The 18257-nt window shown below is 24.1% G+C and overlaps 1 protein-coding gene across 3 annotated transcripts in view; it reads left to right on the forward strand.

Annotated features, from left to right (window-relative positions):
* The window catches only part of Hr39 (Nuclear hormone receptor FTZ-F1 beta), a 105186-nt gene that overhangs the window by 17128 nt on the left and 69801 nt on the right, over nt 1-18257 (forward strand). The window contains exon 2 of one of the 3 annotated variants that reach the window (XM_075293428.1): nt 13219-13237. The exons of the other annotated variants lie outside the window; for them this stretch is intronic. The gene's annotated coding sequence lies outside the window, so the exon portion shown is untranslated. The remainder of the gene's footprint in view (nt 1-13218; nt 13238-18257) is intronic. 3 annotated transcript variants of the gene reach the window in all.

Consider the following 18257-nt stretch of genomic DNA (forward strand, 5'->3'; position numbering starts at 1 on the left):
TACAGCGAACATTTGCTGGTGAGGATTGCAGCAAAATAAGAAGAAAACAAAAAACAAAAAGAGCATTCAACATTAAATCAACTTAAAAATACTTTGGGAATACGTTAACATTGGTCAAGGTCTTAAAATGGATGCAGGGAATATCGGGGTTATGGTAGACGTAGAATTGGTCATTTCTAGACGGTTGTTTTTAAGCTTTACTAAGTTGATGTTTTTCGTGTTTTTTTTTCTACTTGCTGGCTCTGGTTCTTGCATCTGAGAAATTGTGATTAAAATCAAAATTTTGCTTTTATGTCGTAAAAAATGGTTTGATTTGTTTTTTTTTTTTTTTTTTTATATTCTTAATGTTTTTTATCCACCTATAGCTGCGGTAGACAGAAGAATTCGATATAAGGTTGAATCGTATGTGAATGCCGTAAAGGTTGTTTTTATAAGGAATCCAATGAGATATGCCAAATTGGAATTCTTAATTTTGAACCTTAATGGACAAAATGTAATGTTTAAAGAAAAAAATTAAATCTATTACCGAGTACAAATCCCTTGTGAATCCAACGTGAGGCTAGTTGTATTTGGACAACATTTTCTAAATAAATAAAATTTGGCAAAATTTTCTATAGAAATAAAATAGAAATAAAAATTTGACAAAATTTCCTAAAGAAATACAATTTTGACAAAATTTCCTATAGAAATAAAATTTTGACAAAATTCCCTATTGAACTAAAATTTTATACAGACATAAAATTTTGACAAAATTTTCTATTGAAATTAAATTTCTAACAAAATTTTCTACAGAAATACAATTTTGACAAAATTTTCTATAGAAATAAAATTTTGACGAATTTTTCTATATAAATAAAATTTTTACAAAATTTTCTATAGAAATAAAATTTTGACAAAATTTTCTATAGAAATAAAATTTTGGTAAAAATTTTCTATAGAAATAAAATTTTGGTAAAAATTTGCAATAGGAATAAAATTTTGAGAAAATTTTCTATAGAAATAAAATTTTGCTAAAATTTTCTATATAAATAAAATTTTGACAAAATTTTCTATAGAAATAAAATTTTGACAAAATTTTCTATAGAAATAAAATTTTGACAAAATTTTCTATAGAAATAAAATAGTGACAAAATGTTCTATAGAAATAAAATTTTGGTAAAAAATTTTCTATAGAAATAAAATTTTGGCAAAATTTTCTATAGAAATAAAATTTTGAGAAAATTTTCTGTAGAAATAAAATTTTGACAAAATTTTCTATAGAAATAAAAAAGTTGACAAAATTTTCTATAGAAATAAAATTTTGAAAAAATTTTCTAAAGAAATAAAATTTTGTCAAAATTTTCTATAGAAATAAAATTTTTACAAAATTTTCTATAAAAATACAATTTTTACAAAATTTTCTATAGAAATAAAATTGTGAAAAAATTTTCTATAGAAATAAAATTTTGACAAAATTTTCTATAGAAATAAAATTTTGACAAAATCTTCTATCGAAATAAAATTTTGACAAAATTTTCTATAGAAATAAAATTTTGACAAAATTTTCTATAGAAATAAAATTTTGTTAAAATTTTCTATAGAAATAAAATTTTGACAAAATCTTCTATAGAAATAAAATTTTGACAAAATGTTGTATAGAAATACAATTTTTACAAAATTTTCTATAGAAATACAATTTTTACAAAATTTTCTATAGAAATAAAATTTTGACAAAATTCTCTATAAAATAAAATTTTGACAAAATTTTCTATAGAAATAAAATTTGGACAAAATTTTCTATAGAAATAAAATTTTCACAAAATTTTCTATATAAATAAAATTTTGACAAAATTTTCTATAGTAATAAAATTTTTACAAAATTTTCTATAGAAATAAAATTTTGACAAAATTTTCTATAGAAATAAAATTTGGACAAAATTCTCTATAAAATAAAATTTTCACAAAATTTTCTATAGAAATAAAATTTGGACAAAATTTTCTATAGAAATAAAATTTTGACAAAATTTTCTATAGAAATAAAATTTTGGTAAAAATTTTCTATAGAAATAAAATTTTGACAAAATCTTCTATAGAAATAAAATGTTGACAACATTTTCGATAGAGATAAAATTTTGACAACATTTTCTATAGAAATAAAATTTGGACAAAATTTTCTATAGAAATACAATTTTGACAAAATTTTCTATAGAAATAAAATTTGGACAACATTTTCTATAGAAATAAAACTTTGACAAAATTTCCTATAGAAATAAAATTTTGACAAAATTTTCTATAGAAATAAAATTTTGACAAAATTTTCTATAGAAATAAAATTTTGACAAAATTCTCTATAAAATAAAATTTTCACAAAATTTTCTATAGAAATAAAATTTGGACAAAATTTTCTATAGAAATAAAATTTGGACAAAATTTTCTATAGAATTAAAATTTTGACAACATTTTCTATAGAAATAAAATTTTGGTAAAAATTTTCTATAGAAATAAAATTTTGACAAAATCTTCTATAGAAATAAAATGTTGACAACAGTTTCGATAGAGATAAAATTTTGACAAAATTTTCTAAATAATAAAATTTTGACAAAATTTTCTATAGAAATAAAATTTTGTTAAAATTTTCTATAGAAATAAAATTTTGACAAAATCTTCTATAGAAATAAAATTTTGACAAAATGTTGTATAGAAATACAATTTCTACAAAATTTTCTATAGAAATAAAATTTTGACAAAATTTTCTATAGAAATAAAATTTTGACAAAATTTTCTATAAAAATAAAAATTTGAAAAAATTTTCCTATAGAAATAAAATGGTGACAAAATTTTCTTTAGAAATAAAATGTTGCTAAAATTTTATATATAAATAAAATTTTGACAAAATTTTCTATAAAAATAAAATTTTGAAAAAATTTTCTATAGAAATAACATTTTGGTAAAAATTTTCTAGAGAAATAAAATTTTGACAAAATTTCCTATAGAAATAAAATTTTGACAAAGTTTCCTATAGAAATAAAATTTTGACATAATAGTCTATAGTTTCCAAATACTTATTCCAACCAATTTTTTTATTTCCAACGAGTTCTAATATAAAAAGTTTAGAGAAATTTTAGAAACTATTTCGGTTTTGGTGACATAAGCAATATTAGAGATCTATTTATTTTCGTATGTCAAAATACTTATGCTGCATAAAGTTGACAAAAAAATTCTTCATATTCATATGGACTGAAACATATCCAATCTCAAAATAAACAGAGCAAAATTAAAGTTTCTTTCAACAATTTCTCATACCAATGGCAAACACATAACAATCGCAAAAACCAGTTTCTACTGCAACCATTGGAATAAGGCCAAAAAAATGGAGTACAAAAAAATCTAAACTAGTCTAAAAAAAAAAATCAACAGAACAGTTACCTCAAACAGTGGAGCATGGAGGAGCCTTGCTTAACAGTTGAAAAAGGGAAGGGCTCCACACATAAACATTATGGCCTAAACAAAAATAATTTCACTACGTCTTTGAAAGTAGACGAAAAACACAGACGGAAAGCATTTACATGGCGACAAAAAAACCAAATTCTTTTCATATAAAATAAGAGTTACACTTTACCGAATGAGGTAGCAGGATGGAAAATATAAGAGCGCTTAGAAAAAATTTCAATTTTTCAATTAATATTTTAATTGAATTAAAAAAAGTTACAAATAAAAACATAATTTATTTAACAATTTTTTAATTAAAACCAAATCACAAAAATTTATTGAATCAATTGATTTTTTATGGACCTAAGTGACCGATAATATTATTTCTGTGATTGGAAAAAATTCAATTAAAAATTAATTGGACCAATTAATTTCGTAATTGAAACCAAAAATTACTTTTTTGGGTGAATGAAAACAAAATCGATTACATTGATCCAATTTTATTATATTATTTTTTAAATTTAATATTAAAGTCTTGACTTAATATTAAAGTCATTTAAAGTAATTTTCATTCTCTCCTCAAAAGTCTCTGCGGCCTTTGTAACACATCTCTGTGTTACATCGAAAGCCAATTTCATAATGGAATGATATAAAAAAAAAAAAAAATAAAAAAAAAAACTTTATTATAAAGTTGTTGTCTTAACTTGTCTGCTTAAAGCGTCAGAGAGTGTGTCTGCAATAGCAATACTGATGGTGGAATTGTTCCATAGTTCCACATGTATTATGGTTGTGACACTGTCTTGCCACAGCTACCAGAGACACCAGTCGTTCATATTCATTCAATATTCGACAATTCGTGGAATTAAAGAAAAATCTCAGCAAAAATAATAACGGCGACATGGATGGTTTGTTAACTGACTGAATATAAAGTGCAGTTGTCACTCAGATACTTCCTCAGCCCTGACGGCATTGACGTTTATAGTATCCTGACGTTAAAATGTGTCAACATTTTCTGATTCGTTGTAAAGTTGGTATTTTATTTTCCTATAGGCCATGCCAAAATAAACAATGAAGAGACATACTTTGTTATAAATAATAACAAAAAAAAAAAATAAATGAAGTAATGCGTTCTTCGTCTTCGCTGAGAATTGAAAAATTTTCCATTTTCTTGTCCAAAGTAATATGGAATTGTTTGATGATTGGTTGGTTGGTTGGTTTCTTTGGCTATAATCATCAAAATTTCCATTATGTCAACGTCGATGGTAGTGCTGATGATGGTGATGATGCCGTATACATCAGCGATTAACATTGCCAAGGCATGACTCACCGAAAAATAGGATTGCCAAAATAATGGCTGACAAGAATTTGGAGCAAAACCAGATCCGCAAGAAATGCAAGTTGCTTTGGGTCATCGTACCTTAATGATCGCATTGCCTTTGGAGAAAATTGTGAAATCGATTTTGATTTGCATGAACTTGCATGATAAATAAAATTAATTAATAGCGATATTGAAATATATAAAAATGTTCTAAAATCCTACTAAACTGACATACCCTTGGGTAAAATTTAGAGTTTGAATTGGTTAAGCCAGCCCCTTAGACTAGTCCATTGTGTGAGGAATACTAACAATTTCAAAATATTCTAATTGTCATAAGCACTGAACATACCCTTAGGAGTAATATATACACTCAGAGAATAGTGAACTCAGAGAATAGTGAACCAGTGTTAATATTGAACTTCGTATGTCGCTAAAGAAGCATATACCCATAGTAAGTTCAACATCTTCCTATAGGTTAGTAATTTGTTTTAACTTTTGTCAAGTTCAAATTTAACTGTTCAGAAGTAAAAAATTAACTAAATAATACATTTTTTGAAAACAAAAAAATTATTGTTCGGGATTTCCTAGACCACCTGGTGACTTGCAGCAAGGGGACCTCAAGGGGGAGGATCCCAATTTCTACATGACATATTATATTTAGTACAAACCGCTTACTCTTCTGTAGTACAAATCCTTTAGAATAATTTATTAGATTTTATTTTTATCATTTTATAAAATTTTACCTTTTGTCCGGACGGAGGACCGAACCGCGTACCATCAGTTTTCTAACTAAACACACTATCCACTGGGCCACTTAGCTCTTACACTCATCAACAACCAAATGTGACTTTGTTTATTCTTTTCTTGCTTGGCTGCATGTATTCATTAACACATACAGTCAAGGGTGTCTATTTTTAGAAACACCATACCACCACATGTTTCGGAGACGAACTATCGCCTAGAAGTAGATTCACTCAACGGTTGTTAGAATTGACATTCATCGTTAGTTTATTTATACTAAAAATGGAAGTTTCGTGCCCAACTAGACTCCGTAATATTGCACAGTAAAATTTCAGTAACGCTGAGAAACTTCTTCGTACGTTGGAGAAAATACGTACTCGCTATTATTATATTTGCTTCAGTCCATTTACGAACCCATTGGGAGTTCTTAACCATTTTGCTGGTAATGGCCGTAAGTTCAATTTACTTCCACTGAGTTAATTTTGTTCATCAATAGTTAAATTTAACTAACTGTGAGTAAAATTTTGAACTACTCAATATTATGAAATTTACTTGTAGTTACGACGTAAAATTTTCTAAGTGTAGATTAGGTTAGACAATAGAATCTAGAATCTAATCCAGAATACACGAGGCTTCTCTAAACATTAACGAATATGCGGATTGCACTGATCAAATTTTCTATAGAAATAAAATGTTGACAAAAATTTCTATAGAAATAACATTTTGACACCAATTTCTACAGAAATAAAATTTTGACAAAATTTACTATAGAAATTAAAATTTTGATATAAATTTTGTAGAAAAACAAAATTTTGACAAAAAATTTTTGAGAAATAAAATTTTGAAAAAAAATTTTCTGTAGAAATACGATTTTTTATAGAAATAAAATTTTCAAAAAATTTTCTACAGAAATACAATTTTGACCAAAATTTCTATACAAATAAAATTTGTACAAAATTTTCTATAAAAATAAAATTTGACAAAATTTTCTATAAAAATAAAATTTTGACAAAATTTTCTATAAAAATAAAATTTTGTTAAAAATTCCTTTCCAATAAGCTCAAATAAATATTGTAATAATTTCTAGTTTAAATGATTTGGACATTGAACCAGCCTGCATTGATATCAGGCTAACATAAAAAAAATTTATTTTTACAGAAAATTTTCTAAAAATAAAAAAATTTTGACAGAAATAAAATGTTGACCAAAATTTCTATACAAATAAAATTTTGACCAAAATTTCTATACAAATAAAATTTGGACAACATTTCCTATAGAAATGAAATTTTGACATTTTCTATAAATATAAAATTTTGTCAAAATTTTCTGTAGAAATAAAATTATGTCAAAATTTTCTGTAGAAATAAAATTTTGACAAAATTTTCTATAGAAATAAGGTTTTGACAAAATTTTCAATAGAAATAAAATTTTGATTTAAATTTTGTAGAAAAATAAAATTTTGACAAACATTTTTTGAGAAATAAAATTTTGAATAAAATTTTCTATAGAAATAAAATTTTGACGAAATTTTTTATAGAAATAAAATTTTCAAACAATTTTCTACAGAAATAAAATTTTGACCAACATTTCTATACAAATATAATTTGGACAAAATTTTCTATAAAAATAAAATTTTGACAAAATTTTCTATAAAAATTAAATTTTGACAAAATCTATATATATAAAATTCATATTCTATAGAAATGAAATTTTTACAAAATTGTCTATATATTGAAAATTTTATTTTTACAGAAAATTTTCTCCAAATAAAAAAATTTTGACAGAAATAAAATGTTGACCAAAATTTCTATACAAATAAAATTTTGACCAAAATTTCTATACAAATAAAATTTGGACAATATTTCCTATAGAAATGAAATTTTGACATTTTCTATATATATAAAATTTTGTCAAAATTTTCTTTAGAAATAAAATGTTGACAAAATTTTCTATAGAAATAAAATTTTGTCAAAATTTTCTGTAGGAATAAAATTATGTCAAAATTTTCTATAGAAATAAGGTTTTGACAAAATTTTCAATAGAAATAAAATTTTGATTGAAATTTTGTAGAAAAATAAAATTTTGACAAAATTTTTTTGAGAAATAAAATTTTCTATAGAATTAAAATTTTGACGAAATTTTGACATTTTCTATAAATATAAAATTTGGCAAAATTTTCTTTAGAAATAAAATGTTGACAAAATTTTCTATAGAAATAAGATTTTGTCAAAATTTTCTGTAGAAATAAAATTATGTCAAAATTTTCTGTAGAAATAAAATTTTGGCAAAATTTTCTATAGAAATAGTGTTTTGACAAAATTTTCAATAGAAATAAAATTTTGATTTAAATTTTGTAAAAAAATTAAATTTTGACAAATATTTTTTGAGAAATAAAGTTTTGAAAAAATTTTCTATAGAAATAAAATTTTGACGAAATTTTTTATAAAAATAAAATTTTCAAAAAATTAGACAATAGAATCTAGAATCTAATCCAGAATACACGAGGCTTCTCTAAACATTAACGAATATGCGGATTGCACTGATCAAATTTTCTATAGAAATAAAATGTTGACAATAATTTCTATAGAAATAACATTTTGACACCAATTTCTACAGAAATAAAATTTTGACAAAATTTACTATAGAAATTAAAATTTTGATATAAATTTTGTAGAAAAACAAAATTTTGACAAAAAATTTTTGAGAAATAAAATTTTGAAAAAAAATTTTCTGTAGAAATACGATTTTGACGAAATTTTTTATAGAAATAAAATTTTCAAAAAATTTTCTACAGAAATACAATTTTGACCAAAATTTCTATACAAATAAAATTTGTACAAAATTTTCTATAAAAATAAAATTTGACAAAATTTTCTATAAAAATAAAATTTTGACAAAATTTTCTATAAAAATAAAATTTTGTTAAAAATTCCTTTCCAATAAGCTCAAATAAATATTGTAATAATTTCTAGTTTAAATGATTTGGACATTGAACCAGCCTGCATTGATATCAGGCTAACATAAAAAAAATTTATTTTTACAGAAAATTTTCTAAAAATAAAAAAATTTTGACAGAAATAAAATGTTGACCAAAATTTCTATACAAATAAAATTTTGACCAAAATTTCTATACAAATAAAATTTGGACAACATTTCCTATAGAAATGAAATTTTGACATTTTCTATAAATATAAAATTTTGTCAAAATTTTCTGTAGAAATAAAATTATGTCAAAATTTTCTGTAGAAATAAAATTTTGACAAAATTTTCTATAGAAATAAGGTTTTGACAAAATTTTCAATAGAAATAAAATTTTGATTTAAATTTTGTAGAAAAATAAAATTTTGACAAACATTTTTTGAGAAATAAAATTTTGAATAAAATTTTCTATAGAAATAAAATTTTGACGAAATTTTTTATAGAAATAAAATTTTCAAACAATTTTCTACAGAAATAAAATTTTGACCAACATTTCTATACAAATATAATTTGGACAAAATTTTCTATAAAAATAAAATTTTGACAAAATTTTCTATAAAAATTAAATTTTGACAAAATCTATATATATAAAATTCATATTCTATAGAAATGAAATTTTTACAAAATTGTCTATATATTGAAAATTTTATTTTTACAGAAAATTTTCTCCAAATAAAAAAATTTTGACAGAAATAAAATGTTGACCAAAATTTCTATACAAATAAAATTTTGACCAAAATTTCTATACAAATAAAATTTGGACAATATTTCCTATAGAAATGAAATTTTGACATTTTCTATATATATAAAATTTTGTCAAAATTTTCTTTAGAAATAAAATGTTGACAAAATTTTCTATAGAAATAAAATTTTGTCAAAATTTTCTGTAGGAATAAAATTATGTCAAAATTTTCTATAGAAATAAGGTTTTGACAAAATTTTCAATAGAAATAAAATTTTGATTGAAATTTTGTAGAAAAATAAAATTTTGACAAAATTTTTTTGAGAAATAAAATTTTCTATAGAATTAAAATTTTGACGAAATTTTGACATTTTCTATAAATATAAAATTTGGCAAAATTTTCTTTAGAAATAAAATGTTGACAAAATTTTCTATAGAAATAAGATTTTGTCAAAATTTTCTGTAGAAATAAAATTATGTCAAAATTTTCTGTAGAAATAAAATTTTGGCAAAATTTTCTATAGAAATAGTGTTTTGACAAAATTTTCAATAGAAATAAAATTTTGATTTAAATTTTGTAAAAAAATTAAATTTTGACAAATATTTTTTGAGAAATAAAGTTTTGAAAAAATTTTCTATAGAAATAAAATTTTGACGAAATTTTTTATAAAAATAAAATTTTCAAAAAATTAGACAATAGAATCTAGAATCTAATCCAGAATACACGAGGCTTCTCTAAACATTAACGAATATGCGGATTGCACTGATCAAATTTTCTATAGAAATAAAATGTTGACAATAATTTCTATAGAAATAACATTTTGACACCAATTTCTACAGAAATAAAATTTTGACAAAATTTACTATAGAAATTAAAATTTTGATATAAATTTTGTAGAAAAACAAAATTTTGACAAAAAATTTTTGAGAAATAAAATTTTGAAAAAAAATTTTCTGTAGAAATACGATTTTGACGAAATTTTTTATAGAAATAAAATTTTCAAAAAATTTTCTACAGAAATACAATTTTGACCAAAATTTCTATACAAATAAAATTTGTACAAAATTTTCTATAAAAATAAAATTTGACAAAATTTTCTATAAAAATAAAATTTTGACAAAATTTTCTATAAAAATAAAATTTTGTTAAAAATTCCTTTCCAATAAGCTCAAATAAATATTGTAATAATTTCTAGTTTAAATGATTTGGACATTGAACCAGCCTGCATTGATATCAGGCTAACATAAAAAAAAATTTATTTTTACAGAAAATTTTCTAAAAATAAAAAAATTTTGACAGAAATAAAATGTTGACCAAAATTTCTATACAAATAAAATTTTGACCAAAATTTCTATACAAATAAAATTTGGACAACATTTCCTATAGAAATGAAATTTTGACATTTTCTATAAATATAAAATTTTGTCAAAATTTTCTGTAGAAATAAAATTATGTCAAAATTTTCTGTAGAAATAAAATTTTGACAAAATTTTCTATAGAAATAAGGTTTTGACAAAATTTTCAATAGAAATAAAATTTTGATTTAAATTTTGTAGAAAAATAAAATTTTGACAAACATTTTTTGAGAAATAAAATTTTGAATAAAATTTTCTATAGAAATAAAATTTTGACGAAATTTTTTATAGAAATAAAATTTTCAAACAATTTTCTACAGAAATAAAATTTTGACCAACATTTCTATACAAATATAATTTGGACAAAATTTTCTATAAAAATAAAATTTTGACAAAATTTTCTATAAAAATAAAATTTTGACAAAATCTATATATATAAAATTCATATTCTATAGAAATGAAATTTTTACAAAATTGTCTATATATTGAAAATTTTATTTTTACAGAAAATTTTCTCCAAATAAAAAAATTTTGACAGAAATAAAATGTTGACCAAAATTTCTATACAAATAAAATTTTGACCAAAATTTCTATACAAATAAAATTTGGACAATATTTCCTATAGAAATGAAATTTTGACATTTTCTATATATATAAAATTTTGTCAAAATTTTCTTTAGAAATAAAATGTTGACAAAATTTTCTATAGAAATAAAATTTTGTCAAAATTTTCTGTAGGAATAAAATTATGTCAAAATTTTCTATAGAAATAAGGTTTTGACAAAATTTTCTATAGAAATAAGGTTTTGACAAAATTTTCAATAGAAATAAAATTTTGATTGAAATTTTGTAGAAAAATAAAATTTTGACAAAATTTTTTTGAGAAATAAAATTTTCTATAGAAATAAAATTTTGACGAAATTTTGACATTTTCTATAAATATAAAATTTGGCAAAATTTTCTTTAGAAATAAAATGTTGACAAAATTTTCTATAGAAAGAAGATTTTGTCAAAATTTTCTGTAGAAATAAAATTATGTCAAAATTTTCTGTAGAAATAAAATTTTGGCAAAATTTTCTATAGAAATCGTGTTTTGACAAAATTTTCAATAGAAATAAAATTTTGATTTAAATTTTGTAAAAAAATTAAATTTTGACAAATATTTTTTGAGAAATAAAGTTTTGAAAAAATTTTCTATAGAAATAAAATTTTGACGAAATTTTTTATAAAAATAAAATTTTCAAAAAATTTTCTACCGAAATAAAATTTTGACCAACATTTCTATACAAATAAAATTTGGATAAAATTTTCTATATAAAGAAAACTTTGACACAATTTTCTATGGAAATAAAATTTCGATATTTTCTATAAATATAAAATTTTGACAAAATTTTCTATAGAAATAACATTTTGACAAAATTTTTTATAGAAATAAAATTTTGAGAAAATTTTCTATAGAAATACAATTTTAACAAAATTTTCTTTAGAAATAAAATGTTGACAAAATTTTCTATAGAAATAAAATGGTGACAAAATTTTCTATAGAAATAAAATTTTGACAAAATTTTCTAAAGAAATAAAATTTTGACAAAATTTGCTATAAAAGTAAAAGTTTGACAAAATCTTTTAAAGAATTAAAATTTTGTTAAAATTTCTATAGAAATAAAATTTTCTATAGAAATAAAATTTTGACAACATTTTCTATACAAATAAAATTTTGACAAAATTCCCTATGGAAATAAAATTTTGACAAAATTTCCTGTGGAAATACAATTTTGAAAAAAAATCTATAGAATTTTAAAATTTTGACAAAATTTCTGTAGTAATAAAATGTTGACAAAATTTTTTATAGAAATAACATTTTGACAAAATTTTCTATAGAAATAAAATGTTGACAAAATTTTCTATAGAAATATAATCTTGACAGAATTTTCTATAGAAATAAAGTTTTGACAAAATTTTCTATAGAAATAAAATTGTGACAAAATTTTCTATAGAAATACAATTTTGACAAAATTTTTATAGAAAAATTTTGAAAAAATTTTCGATAGAAATAAATAATATAATTAGGCATACTTTAATTTAATATTCTTAATTCAGAAGAAGTTTTTTTTTTAGTAAAAAAACAACACCTTACTCTCTTCACCTATGTAATTTATTTAAGCCATCAGATGTTCATATATCAATGTTAGCCTGTTTTTTGATGACTAATCCTTGGAATATTGCTAACATTTCGTTTAGTTTTCTGCTACAAGTTTGGCATTTTGGCTTTCTTGTTGTTTGATATGTCTTGCCGCAGGCTTTCAGTATACGAGAAAAGAGCAAACCATGGAGGTTCTAGTAAAAAAAAAAACCATAGTCAATGTCGTTTTAGGTTGGTAAAATGTGAGAAGCTGTATACGGAGATAGAGAGAGAGAGATGAAAAACAAGTTTGCTTACAGTTTTGTATCTAGAAGGGAAGTTTCCGGAAAGTTTGTATATTATTGCCAAAAATTTATAAAAAAACTACAAATTTTATGAAATAAAAAAAAATGTATTAAAGTTCGTTTGACTTATTTTAAATAAAAACTTTGCGGGGGTTATTTTGAAAGTATCTATGCTTGCATTGAAATGTATTATGAACACGTGTTCATTTGATTTTTATATTCACTTTTTTAAATACCTTAATGTGAATATGACCCATATTTCAATTTATTGTTTTTGATTCTAATTATTATTGTTTGTATTTTTCAGGTATAAAAAAATTACAAATGTAAGTGTATAATATTGTTTTTATATTGGATATTATTATTTTATTAATTATTTTATTTAAAATAGTTTAAAAGTATTTTATGCCTGTGCTAAACTGATACAAATAGTTTTGGTATATTAAAGAAATTTGTCATGACAATTGATCGAACTTAAGAATTTATTTTTTAATATTATATATTGTTGTAAAGCAAATTTCTCATAAAAAAAAAACAAAATATTTCTTACCACCATTCGTTTTTTTAACATATCACTTCAATATAATAATATTATGAATTATATGGTTCACCAATAGCGATCTTTTTTCTTGTTTCCATTGGGCCATTTTGAAATGATTAATTGTTTTTGCGAATATTATAAATATATATGCATATGGAGGAGACTCCACCCTTGCACCCTCCTGAAACAAGGTCGATCGAAATGATTTATTGTGGTAACGAAAAAAAAAATCGCATTTCCTACCTATCTTTCACATTTCTTTGGATTTTTTTGTATATTTTTTTAGCTTTCATATCTGTCGTTGGAATATAGTGAAACGTCAATTTGGCCTTTTGTTGTTCTCTGTTGAATACTGACAACTTAATTAATTTATGGCTTAAAAGCTGTTCACAATAAAAAAACAAAATAGTAACACATATATGCACAGAAAAAAAATATCACCAAAATATTTCCAATTAAAATGTTAATTGAAGTTGAAAATTTTTTCAATTAATAAATTAATTGATACAATTAACTTTTTAATCATGGTAAAAACATTAAGTTAATTAAGTCAATGATTGAAAATTTTAAAATTTTTAATTAAAAAATTAATTGATACAATTATTTTTTTAATCAAATTCTGAAGACTAATTCAGTTAAAAAAAGTGCTGATTTTTTTAAAATTTTTAATTAAAAATGTATTTCAAACAATCATTTGTTAATCCAAATAAAAACTCTAAGCCAATTCAGAGAGTAATTAAAAATATTTATCTTTTTTAATTAATAAATTAATTGAGTTTTGCAATCAACATCAATTAAATTTTTAATTGAATCAATTAAAAAATAATTGAAATTTGCTGAAAAAATCAATTAATTTTTTAATCAAGAATTTTTTCTATGCCCAATTAAAACTATGATTGATACTATCATTTTCGTGATTGAAGACATTTCAATTAAAAAATTAATTGGATCAATTAATTTGGTGATTGAATCAGAAAAAAAATTGTTTGTGTGTGTATGTGATTCTTGGCGAACTCTTATGGGTTGGACATATGTTGCAATTAATAAATTGGATTTTTTTATTCTTCTACGAGGGCGGTTCGGCAACTTCTTAGCCGATCAATGAAAGAGAATAGTTAGTTTTTCAAAAATATTTTCTATTTTTCAATATAATCTCCTGAAACTTCAATACACTTAGACCAATGCTTTTCTAGCAATTCTATACCTTGATTAAAATAGTTTTCCTCAAGGTCTTAAAAATAGTGGTTTACAACTGTAATTGAATCTTCATTTGAGGTAAAACGGTTTCCCCCAGCAAGGATTTTTTTTTGGATTTGGGAACAAGTAAAAGTCACCGGGAGGCTAAATCAGGAGATTAAGGTGGGTGGTCAAGCAACTCGTACTTTAATTCGTTGATTTTAGCCATTGTTAAAACACTCTTGTGCGCTTTTATCGACAAAAAATCGATTAGTCCAAAAGTAGGCCTTTTCGATATTTAGAAAAGCTTTTTTCGAATTTATAAAATTTTGAAAAAGTCCAGTATTGTGATTTTTAAAATCACTCTTCGACTTTGGACGGTTTGATGAATATTCACCATTTCCTTTTTTTTTTGGGAAATTTGGCTTTTCGAGTTTTTCTTTAAAATTCGATCAATCGATTTTGGTCACTATAAAAAATCGATTAGGTAATTTCAACCAATATCGGCAAAGCTCTCCGGTTCAGAGAATAAAGCCGTAGAGTCGCGCCGCTAATTTCAGTCGCCGCCTACCATTTTTTACCAGTCGACGCCCCCGCACAGTGGTTCCAAACCGCTTTTTTTTTGGAAATAGCTCTGCTACTTTAGAAACGGATAAAGTTATCAACATAATCCTTTGAGTTTGCAAATTTGTGGGTCCCTAGTGGGCCCACGGGCTGACCTGTAGGCGTTGAAAGCGGGTTACCTTGGGGGTATGCAATTTTGTTTTAGCTGTTAACTCTGCAATTTTGAACCGATTTCGATGATTTTTTTCTTTGCTGGGTAGAACTTGTAAAGCTCTGCAAAAAAAGTTTGCGTGCTTATGCAATTATCTTTTACCGATCGCACACAATTTATTTTTTTTGCAAAATTTGGACCAAGTGGGGTCAGTATTATGAACCTAGAAGTTCCGTTTTCGAGTGGATTCGTAATTCTTAACTGCATTCCCTACAAAATTCTACGAATTCTAGAAGAAAAAAATGTGTTTCCTGTGCTTTAGATTAAAAGTTGTAAAGTCCACAAATTGGAATTTTTTTTTGGAAAAAGGCACATACATTTTTTCTGTCGTAACTTTTTTTTATAGATTTCTCCCAATCTTTTTATACCCTCCACCATAGGATGGGGGGATATATTAACTTTGTCATTCCGTTTGTAACACATCGAAATATTGCTCTAAGACCCCATAAAGTATATATATTCTGGGTCGTGGTGAAATTCTGATAAGATCTAAGCATGTCCGTCCGTCCGACCGTCTGTTGAAATCACGCTAACTTCCGAACGAAACAAGCTATCGACTTCGAACTTGGCACAAGTAGTTGTTATTGATGTAGGTCGGATGGTATTGCAAATGGGAAAATCAGTCCACTTTTACGTATAGCCCCCATATAAACGGACCATCAGATTTGGCTTGCGGAGCCTATACGAGTAGCAAAATTCATCCGATCCGGTTGAAATTTGGTACGTAGTGTTAGTATATGATCTCTAATAACCATGCAAGAATTGGTCCATATCGGTCCATAATTATATATAGCCCCCATATAAACCGATCCCCAGATTTGTCCTCCGGAGCCTCTTGCAGGAGCAAAATTCATCCGATCCGGTTGAAATTTAGTACGTAGTGTTAGTAGATGGTCTCTAACAACCATGCAAGAATTGGTCCATATCGTTCCATAATTATATATAGCGCCTATATAAACCGATCACCAGATTTGACCCTCGGAGTCTCTTGGAAAACCAAAATTCTTCTGATTCAGTTGAAATTTGGTACGTGAAATATGGCCTCAAACTCCATGGTGGAGGGTACATAAGATTCGGCCTGGCCGAACTTACGGCCATATTTGCTTGTTTTTCTTTGCTTGTAAAGCTCTTCAAAAATGTTTGCTTGCGTGTGCAATTATCTTTTACCGATCGCAAGTTATAGGCCCCACAATTTATTTTTTTGCAAAATTTGCACAAGTGGGGTCAGTATTTTGAACCTAGAAGTTCCGTTTTTGAGTGAATTCGTAATGGATTCTTAACTGCATTCCCTACAAAATTCTAAGAATTCTAGAAGAAAAAAATGTGTTTCCATGTGCTTAAGATTAAAAGTTGTAAAGTCCACAAATTGGAATTTCAAAAAAATATTTTTTTTTAAGCACATACATTCCCAGCAATAAAATTGGAAGTTCTTCTAAAGGCACAACTTTAAAAGCACTTCCAAAAATGCTCTCCCAAAGATGTTCTTTATTTTAACTACACAGCTTTTGATTCAATTTCAATTCAACTCGCTTTTTTCATATTTTTAATAAGAAATATAAATTAAAATATAAAGGTCGACGAAAAATCAAATTAAAAATGAATAATTTACGAGTAATAAGAATTTTGTTTTTGTTTCAAATATGCTAAAAAGAAAGTAAGAATTAATAAAATGGTAACAATTATTTAAATTTTGTCGAAAAAAAATCTAAATCCATTCTAGAAAAATTGAAAATTTTTGAAAATATTTGATGTCAAACGTTTTAGACAAGCGTTAGAATGCAGTTAAAATCATAAAAAATTATGAAAAATATTTTTTTGCCAAAATATCACACAATTTTATAATTCACATCCAAAACATACAATTCGGACCACCCCTTATGAAGTGATGCAAATTCAGTGCAACGGCTGTTGAAATGGTGGACATCCGATCTATGACAAGCTCATGTTAAATTCATCGCTTCTGTGCCAATTTTGCACCACTTGCGGATCCAAAAAGAACATTTTCACTACTTTTTTGGCGATGCTTTTTTTTGCTGGGATTCTTTCTGTCTTAAGTTTTTTTTTATAGATTTCTCCCAAACAAAAACAAAAACGATATTTTTAACAGTAATTAATTGCCTAATAAAAGGGCTATCTGTCTCCTTTTTTTATAGACCACCAAATAAGGATACGTTTTAAGCTTTTATCGGTCATTTTGGTCAAGTAGTATATGTGAGTTCTTCTCCTCCAAAAATCGACAATTTTTCAAAACGAAAAAAAATTGTTTTCAAAAAGTCTCATTCGGCAAAGCACCGATTGCTAAGCCGATCTGTTTTCCAAAACGCACAATGTGTCCACTAACTAATTGTAAAAGGTTTCAACATCCTAACAGTAAACAGCTGAGAAATATGCAAATTACGTAAAAATAACGTTTTTTCAATATATCCCCAATCCCCACTATGGGGATTTTGGGGACCACTTTAGGGATTTTTGATACCAATTTATGGGAATGGTATATTCAGCAATATTTCTTAAAACAATTGTCCCTGCAAAAATCATAATGATATCACAGTTAGTTCAAATGTTTTTAAGGTTTCAATTAATATTTTTAATTCCCAACAAATCCGATTTCTTGAAAAAAATTGTTCCGTGCCCTAAAAACTTCAAATGTTCGTATTTTTTGTTTTTTTTTTTTTCAATTGTGTAGAAATAAAGCTCTCTTTGTAAGAGATAAGATTTGATTGTAAGATTGGTTGCACAACTAATCTCATTACCATTCGAATAACATCAATTTGTTTTTATAATGGATAATTGTCCGCCGCCGAATGGACAAATTTATATAGGCTTAGCCGTCAAGCCAAATTTTGTGTCAGCC

This window comes from Haematobia irritans, chromosome 2 (assembly GCF_050003625.1).
Source record: "Haematobia irritans isolate KBUSLIRL chromosome 2, ASM5000362v1, whole genome shotgun sequence".
Lineage (NCBI taxonomy): Eukaryota > Metazoa > Arthropoda > Insecta > Diptera > Muscidae > Haematobia > Haematobia irritans.